The sequence below is a fragment of the Lagopus leucura genome, unplaced genomic scaffold (assembly GCF_019238085.1).
Source record: "Lagopus leucura isolate 7727_CA_CO unplaced genomic scaffold, USGS_WTPT01 Super-Scaffold_100039, whole genome shotgun sequence".
NCBI lineage: Eukaryota > Metazoa > Chordata > Aves > Galliformes > Phasianidae > Lagopus > Lagopus leucura.
In genome coordinates this window covers 1,848,337-1,856,328 of record NW_024962288.1, presented here as the reverse complement: position 1 = coordinate 1,856,328, position 7,992 = coordinate 1,848,337, and the positions used below count along the sequence as shown (strand labels likewise).

At 42.4% G+C, this 7,992-nt stretch overlaps 1 long non-coding RNA gene across 1 annotated transcript; it reads left to right on the top strand.

Annotated features, from left to right (window-relative positions):
* The first annotated feature begins 5,886 nt into the window (after positions 1-5,886).
* LOC122186708 lies at positions 5,887-7,775 on the top strand. Its single transcript, XR_006181174.1, has 3 exons — positions 5,887-5,974; positions 7,328-7,395; positions 7,700-7,775. It is a non-coding gene; the product is annotated as an uncharacterized LOC122186708 (long non-coding RNA).
* The last annotated feature ends 217 nt before the right edge of the window (positions 7,776-7,992 follow it).

The window sequence follows — 7,992 nt, the reverse complement described above, 5'->3', positions numbered from 1 at the left end:
GGGTTTGCGGTCAGGAAAGATGCTGCACTTCAGTGAGCGGCTGAGGCGGGACTGTGCTTTATGTTTGCAGTTACTAAAATGCCTTTATTTGTTCCAGCTGAAGAAATATTCCTTCTAAACAGTGGAAACGTTATCAGCTTGGTCATCCTTGTGAGATTTCTAGTATCTGCGGGTATGTGCAAAAAAAAAACACAAAGCAAGTTCCTCTTTGGGGATCATGGGATTCGAAGCGCCTTCTGGGGCCCTTGACGTTCACAACTGTTGGTTGTATGTTTGAAGTTCCAGTTTGGACCTGCTCTGGCCTCAGATAAAAGAGGAAGAACATGATGTTGTCCTAAAGGAGGGTGCTGGCATGAAACCATAAGCGGTCACTTGTGGCAGCAAGCTTTGCTTTGTCCCTGTCAGAAATGGGAGTAGGAGGAGAGCAATTCTGGGGAGCTGCGGGACTCCAGGTTGCTCAGACAACTCCTTCTCAAGCCACAGTGCATAGAACAGAATTATCATTGGTTTGGTGATAGAGGTGGGTGTTATCAAGTCTTGGTGGCACATTGATAAATATGCATAAAACTGAGCAGGCTCAAAATCTTCCTCTCTCTAGAATGTTTCTGTTGGGCTTGTGCTATTTTGGAGATGAAATATTTTCTCCCTCAGTTAGGGCTGTAAGATCCCTACTCAGGGTCTGGTGCTTTGCTCCCTGGGCTAAGTCCCTCTGCACAGCAGCGTTGTTGTTCTCCTAGCAGCCACATTCCCTGGGCTTGGGCACAGCCTCATCCCTTCTGCCATCATAGTGAAAAATGGATAGGGAAAACTGAGCATAAACTGACTGATATTTTTGCCGAGTACAGGCTGACTTAATTTTGGAAACAGGCATGACAGTACTTGCGATGCCAAGAAAGCCCTTCTGAAGTGAAAGTACATCCTTTATTTTTCCACTGTGTTTTTTTTTCATGATCCCTCCACAGATGAAAATGTCGGTGTTAAAAATGAGAGCAAGTCACTTGGTTGACTCTTGAAGATGCACTCAGTGCAGACACAGTTAGGTTTGCAGGACAGTAAGAGACTTCAGGAGAGCCATTGATCCATCAAGAAGAGGGAAGTAAGGGCATTCATTACTGGATAAAAATAATCTACTTGAGCAAGAGATGGCACAAGCTGTTGTGGTTTGCTTTCACGTGACACCTTGAAGAGGAAATAGAGGAGATGACTTAGATGGACAATGAGATGACTTAGGTAGGGCAATGCCCCTCAGAATGATTCATGTAACTTCAAAGCAGCCTCTCCTTCTCACATGCAAATTTTCCATTTGGCACAGTTGACATAGGTATAGAGGAAGAAAGAAATTGTCCTTGTGCAGTTTTCCTGTGTGCAGAAACAAGGATTAAAATCTGACCTCATACGTCCACCTTGAAGTATTACCTCGGCTGATTCAAATATTAACCCAGAGTCCCCACTGTATATATATATATATATGTTTGTGTGTGTGTGTAGTATGTATGTACACAGAACTCTTGCTCACCATCCCATTACTGCTCACAGCTACATACGAAGGAGGAAGATTCTGGACATGGATTCAATGGGGTAGAAATGTAAAGCTTTTCCAATTTAAGAAAATAAGAAGTTAAGGGAACAGAGAGATGAGAAGATAAAATTAGCACTTGGAAAGATTAAACTTGAGTGCCCACACCTGGAAGCCAACCTCCACCTAACAGTGCAGGGCAGATGGATCCTAAGCTAGTAAAAAGGCATCTCAGTAAAGTTCAAGTATTCATTTTTTTCTACCAAGGCATCATCAGAAGTATTTCAGATTTCTGATTTTTTGTTGTTTGCTCTCCCTCCCGCCCTCCCCCACATTCAACCAGCAAAGAGGAGTGTATTCTCTTTGAAAATGTTTTTCAAACAGACTTAGTCCAGCGGGTGATTAGTCCACATGTCTGTGGTTTGTGTGTGTGTGTGCGCGCGTTCAAATACACAGGAGGCAGAGAAGAAAAGAGGACTGCAGGCAAAGTGAATCCAAAGTATGAGCTATCTCCTTATTAAAGACATACCACAGCCTGCATGTAACTCCCAATGAACTCTTAGATCACCACATGACCTATTTATCTCCATTAGAAGCGACAAGACGTAACCCGGTGCCCTCATCCTGATCTCGTGAACTCAGAAGCTCATAGTGGTTCATGGCAAACTGCTGCCTTCAGACAGGAAGGGCAGCATACGCAAGGCTTTGCCTGGATGGGGAGCATCTTCTCCAGGGTTCTCCTGACTCTGAGTCAGCCTTCCTGCAGGGCTGTCAGCCTGGCATTCATTAGGAGGCCTGCAAATGACATTGCTGAAAAGTCATAAGGCAAATCCAAGATGGCAGATGGAGTGGTTTGTTGGGTGAACAATGCTTGTCTCAAAGTTGCTGGCCAAACAATTTAATGGTGGCCTGCTGTTTTCAATATCCCCTTCATCCCTTGGAGGGCTGTTTGCTGCCTTCCTTTGGACATGCTGTTCTGCTCAGCTGCATCCATGCTGGCTCACCGAAGAAATGAGAACAAGATTTGATGCTGTATGACTTGTTTTGTGCCTCTTTACTTTGGAAAGCAGTATCAGCACCAGCCTTTCAAATATCACAAGATAACGAGGTTTCAAAAGCACAGAGGATTTTTTTTTCCTCCAGTTTAAAAAAAAAAAAAAAAAAAAAAAAAGGAAAAGAAGAGATGTTCTGTACTGCTTATCATTTTTGGAATCCACGCAGTGAGTATTCTGAACTTCCCCTCTGTAGCCAAAACACTCTCCTAACTTAACTGTTGAAAAAAAATGAATGTTGAGCTTCTTGTGGGGCTGCAGGAGCTGGGGGCAATCTAAAAATGCACCCAAGCTCCCAGCTGCCCCAATTCCTTCCCTACCCACTCCCAGGTATCCCTCCTGAATTGCTCTGCACCAGTGCAATTCCTCACACTGGTGTTGGTCTGCACACAGCAGTGCTGCAAATTGTCTTCTCCCTTATTCCTTCTTCTTCCTTTTTTTTCTCCCCCACAAAGAAAAACTTGCCAGGTTTGCATCTTTTTCCCTCAACTGTTTCCTCTTTTTAATGTTAAAAGCATATGCTGTACAGCCTATTTTCATGCTGAGATGTTAACTGTTTTTCAATATTAGTTTTTGTGCAGCTGTATTCAGTGGCAGCAACAGTCCAAAGGGCACCATGGGGCTTTGTGGCACAGAAAGTGCATCTGCAAGGAGCAGGACAGTGCTGCTCTTACCAGGTGAAACCTGAGGCTACATTGCAAATTCTCCTGCTCAGCATAACCTCACCTGCAGGGAAAGTCACAGCACAAGTTCCCTCTGCACAGGTTTATGCATCCTTTAGATTAAGCAAAACACAATTGTGATTGTACCTCTCACCATGTTTATTTATGGCCAAAATATTTGCAGTGGTACCCATCACCCAGATGGCTGGGCTGGAGCTGGGCATCAGCACAAGTAAAGTTAGCTGCAGGATTCCAGCATGGAGTGATTCACCTTTAGGAGAAGCACTAAAGCTATACTGGAAATAGCTTTTCTTTCTCCAATAGAAGCTTGAAGACATACATATATATTTTTCTCCTAAATTGGGATGAAAAGAAAAAGGTTGAAATTCCTTTACAAATCCATGTGTCAAATATAATCATCCCAGTGGGTAATTGGGATGATTTTTTTTCATGTTGACCCTATCTTTTTAAATGACCGTAGATGAACGTGAATTTCAAATGCCAGACTCATTGACTCGTTTCATACAGAAAATGGAAATTCTGCTTTTTGAGACTACAAAAACCACACCTATTTTTTTTTTCTAAATATCCTTCTAAGGCAGGAATCAGAAATGAGCCGTTTCCCACAAAAAGGTCTTATTTTCACCAAATTTGCATTTTTGACTGAAAGCCTTGTTTCGAAGCCTCAAAACCAGATCACTGTGCAGCAGCTTTTACATCTAATTGGCCTCAAGGAAGAAGCAAACTCCATGGGTGGGATTCATCTTGCCTACTTACAGGTGTTTAGTCTGAATTAGTCACCGGTAGTCAGTGGCACCTCCAAGGGGCTCTTCTCTCTGTGTCAGACACAGAGTGCCTAAAGGAGTGACTTGCACTTGATACCCACTTGTTGGTGGCTACAATTAAAAGAGAGAACTCCTGTCCTTTCAGCTTGCACTGCTGGCAGGGGAGACAAGCAGAGCATTCTGGCTCTGGTGGTTTCAAGCTGAGGCTTGTTGGAAGGAGGAAAAGGAGCCGGGCTCTTCATCAGCTGGGCAAAAAGATTAACACATTTTTAGGTGACAGAAAAAAACAGTTTTAAGGGGAAGGAATCATCTGAAGGAGGGCTGGTTATTGCCATTCCACACCCAGGTGAAATGCAGACAGTCTGAAGTGTGTTTTTTTTTTTTTTCCTTCTCAATAAATTTGTGCTTTTTGTTTGTTTGTTTGCAGTTAACTTACAATTAATTTGCAGTTTCTCTCTGGTTATAGGAGGATTCTGTCCAGTTTTCTGAGCAGTAGCTGCTTCTGTAACTGAGCTGAGCCCTTTCCCCTTTTAATCCTAGCAAAATAGTCATAATGCTGCATGTAAGGCAGGTAATAAGGGCTGTAAAACCCTCCATTAATTGCCAGAACTGTATTTGTGATTGAAGTAACTTGGCATGGTAATCAAATGTGAGCCCAACTTTGCACACATTTTGCTTTTTTTTTAATTGTTACTTGAAGGAATATTCTTTTTGTTGTGGTTGTGCTCGTCCCTTTTTGCAGGAAGATTTGGCTCCTGTAATGTTTGTGCTCACAGAGTGATTTGCAAGGGGTAGAGCTGTAAAGCTATTAGTCCTTTAATTTGAGCTGCAAGTCCAATTTATAAGGAAAAATCTGCGGATTTCATTTTCAAACAACTGCACTGGATGAAACTGTGGCCTTTCACTGGAACATTGTGGAAAGCATATGTAGAAAGTGAACACAGCAGACTGTGCAAAGAGCAAACATCACTTCGTGTGACAACACTTCATAGTCACCAAGTATGAAGATGAAAACACACAGAAAAAGCCCATTCACCATCTCCTGATTACTCTGATAAGTCCATTTTCCTTCAAAATTTGTAGGGATAAATACAAAAAGAACAATTTTATGTGACTGCTTTTGTACACATTTGACCAAATAAGTAGCTGGTGAAAATAAATCTGGTGCTACGGGGCTTTCTGTACGCTGAGGGTACAATGAGAACAACTTTGGGGATTCCTTTTGCATAATTAGGGTCTATTTTTCATTAAGAGTTTGTATGTTGTGAAGAGTTTCTGTAGGAAAAAAAAAAGACTATGGGATTGAATTAAGTTATATTGATGTGCCTTCTGTTCTAGACCCCTTGATCTCCTAGAGAGTGAGTGGGTAATGAGCCAGTTGATGTCACAGCTGTTTGCTGTTGGTTTATTAGCTCTCTGACTGTCCCTCAGCATAGATCTTGCTGTGGTCTGAGATTGTGGTGGTGTTTGACATTGTTTTGTACTGGCATGTGTGAGGGTTGGTTGGTTTTCTTCCATAATGTTGCCTCAGTGGTCAGGAACAAGAGGGATCAAATCTGCTGAAACCAGGGCTGCTTCCTGTAGGAGAGCTCAAATGAAGATAAAGGAAAAGTTACTTGAGTTTGAGACCTGGCATGACCTACTTACCAGGCAGAGTTATGAGAATCCATGCTAGGACAATTTGTTTTTCAGCCTGGTTTCTCATGGGAACGAGGCTTATGCAATCTGTGTCCGTGCATCTGTGTCTACATCCTCCTCCCCTCCTCAATAACTTTTCAACTCATTGCTCAATTTCAACCTACTTTGACAGAGGGGTAGAAGTTTCAGGGACAGGCCTGTTCCTAACAGTGTTATAAGAATCAGTAGAGGAGATTTGGTCTACAGGTGTCCATCCACCAGGAGCTGCAGCAGCACAAGTTAGAGGTTACAGAGGATGAGGAGCAGAGGGACAGAGTAGAGGTGAGTACGAGTGGTGTGATGCTGCTGACTTAGAATATAGAATCATAGCATATTTCCAGTTGGAAGGGACCCATAAGGATCATCAAATCCAACTCCTAGCTCCTCACTTGTGCCCTCACAGCAGCACAAACCCAGAACAGCTAGACTTCAGGTACCAGCATAAACGAGGGCCTCATGCAGACCTTGTGTGGGCTCTTTTTACCTCCCTGCCTTCTAGACGACACTTTGCCAGAGCTGCTGTATGAACTCAGTTAATTACAGGGGAGGAAATTATGGCCCCATAGACTTCACAGAAAATATACAGTATCAATAAAGCATTTAACGATATGCAATTAAAACACCATATATCCAGCTCCTAAGAAACGGTGGGTTTAGAGAGGTACTACTCGCAGCGAGCAGGTGATAATGAACTCCCTAGGTTGCAAAGGCACTGTTTCAAAACTGGAGAGCAAACTTACTACGCATGCTATGGTAGACAAATGTTATTATATGAACATACCAGGAAAGACAGTAGATCAGGAAAATCCCTTGGATTTTGGTTGCATGTTATGCACATAACAGCCCTTTTTGGCTCATAAGTAACAACAGAAGAACACATTAATATTGTGAGCCATTTGTGATCTCATGCCCATAAATTCTCATTTTGAGGAAAAAATGTCTCACATGACTGCTGAACAGATGAGAAGACAGAATGTTTCCACTTATTTCATTAGAGTTTCACAAAAAAAAACCCACCCAAAAACAACATGAGGAACAAGTATTTTAAGCTACATCACCTGTAGGTGCTTCTCCCCTTTGCTTAAAACTGTTTTATAACAAAAATATTCGCTTTTTGGGGAGGTGTTAGAGTTGGATTAGTGGCTCTCTCCCCTTCCTAAGTTCTGCAGATTGGTACAGTGCACTCCAGATTGTTTGCTCTCCCTCTCAATTGGTGCATCTCCTTTGAAGTCAAAGGAGCTACTGTGATTTTAGACCCGTTGAGACTCTTGCTGTGGAAGAAGTATATAAAAGACTACTGCTCACAGGGTGGGAGCTGCTGGTTTCCAGTTTCTCATTAATTTTTCACTTGTCTTTTATTTCAATGGGTCTACACTATGTTCCACCTTTGGCACAGACACAAATGCTATTTTTTATGTGGTTCAGTGGGAGGAATGGTTTTGATCATTAAAAGCAAAGCAAGAATTATTTTAAGCAGAATTCCAGAACCTCTTCTGCATCCATTTATCTTTCCATGGCTTCCTTAAAGCATTGCCTATTTACTCTCTGGGGATACGTGCTCCAACTGTGTTCCACCACATTTATAGGAGCAGTCACATATGACCAAGGCTAAAATTTTACCTTAATTGCCCACAGGCTCCCATTGAACCCTGGTGGCATGTATGAATTTCAGAGCACTGAAATGAGCCCAGTAAAAAAAGTCGGTAAGACAAAGACATATTTAATTGTGAACTATTCTTAAATATACTAATATGCTAAAATGTTAGAGATGAAGGCTCGCATCTCTTGAAGGAATGTGCAATTTCCTGTAGTCATCTCCTTAAAATATTCCTGACTGGGACTTCGAAGCAGTCAAAGAGAGTGGCCTCCGGAGAGACCACCACTGCTCCTTGCTGAGACAGAGCTTTGGAAAGTGAATCACTGCTGTGTGACTGGATCCTTGCCATATGCAAAGGATCAATAAAGTTTTATGTACCTTACTCGCAAGCCTCAGGTTTTTGATTCCAGGTGTTCACATTAATCTGGGACACAACAGAAGGAAGAAGTTGCTATGGTTGCATGGAGATGGCAGCGCAATCTGGACCAACTGCAGTCAGCAAGTGCAGGGAGTTTAATTATCTAAAATAATTGCACTCCTTGAAGCCTTTTTTGCTGTTTGCTTAAATCCACTATCATCGGTACCATATAATTTCTCCAGATACCTGAGTGTCTGTCACCTTCAGTCGTCATGGGCATTTTGTCCCAGGAGAAACTCTTTGTGGCTTGCCCCACTATCCCACCATCAGGCAATTGGCAACAGA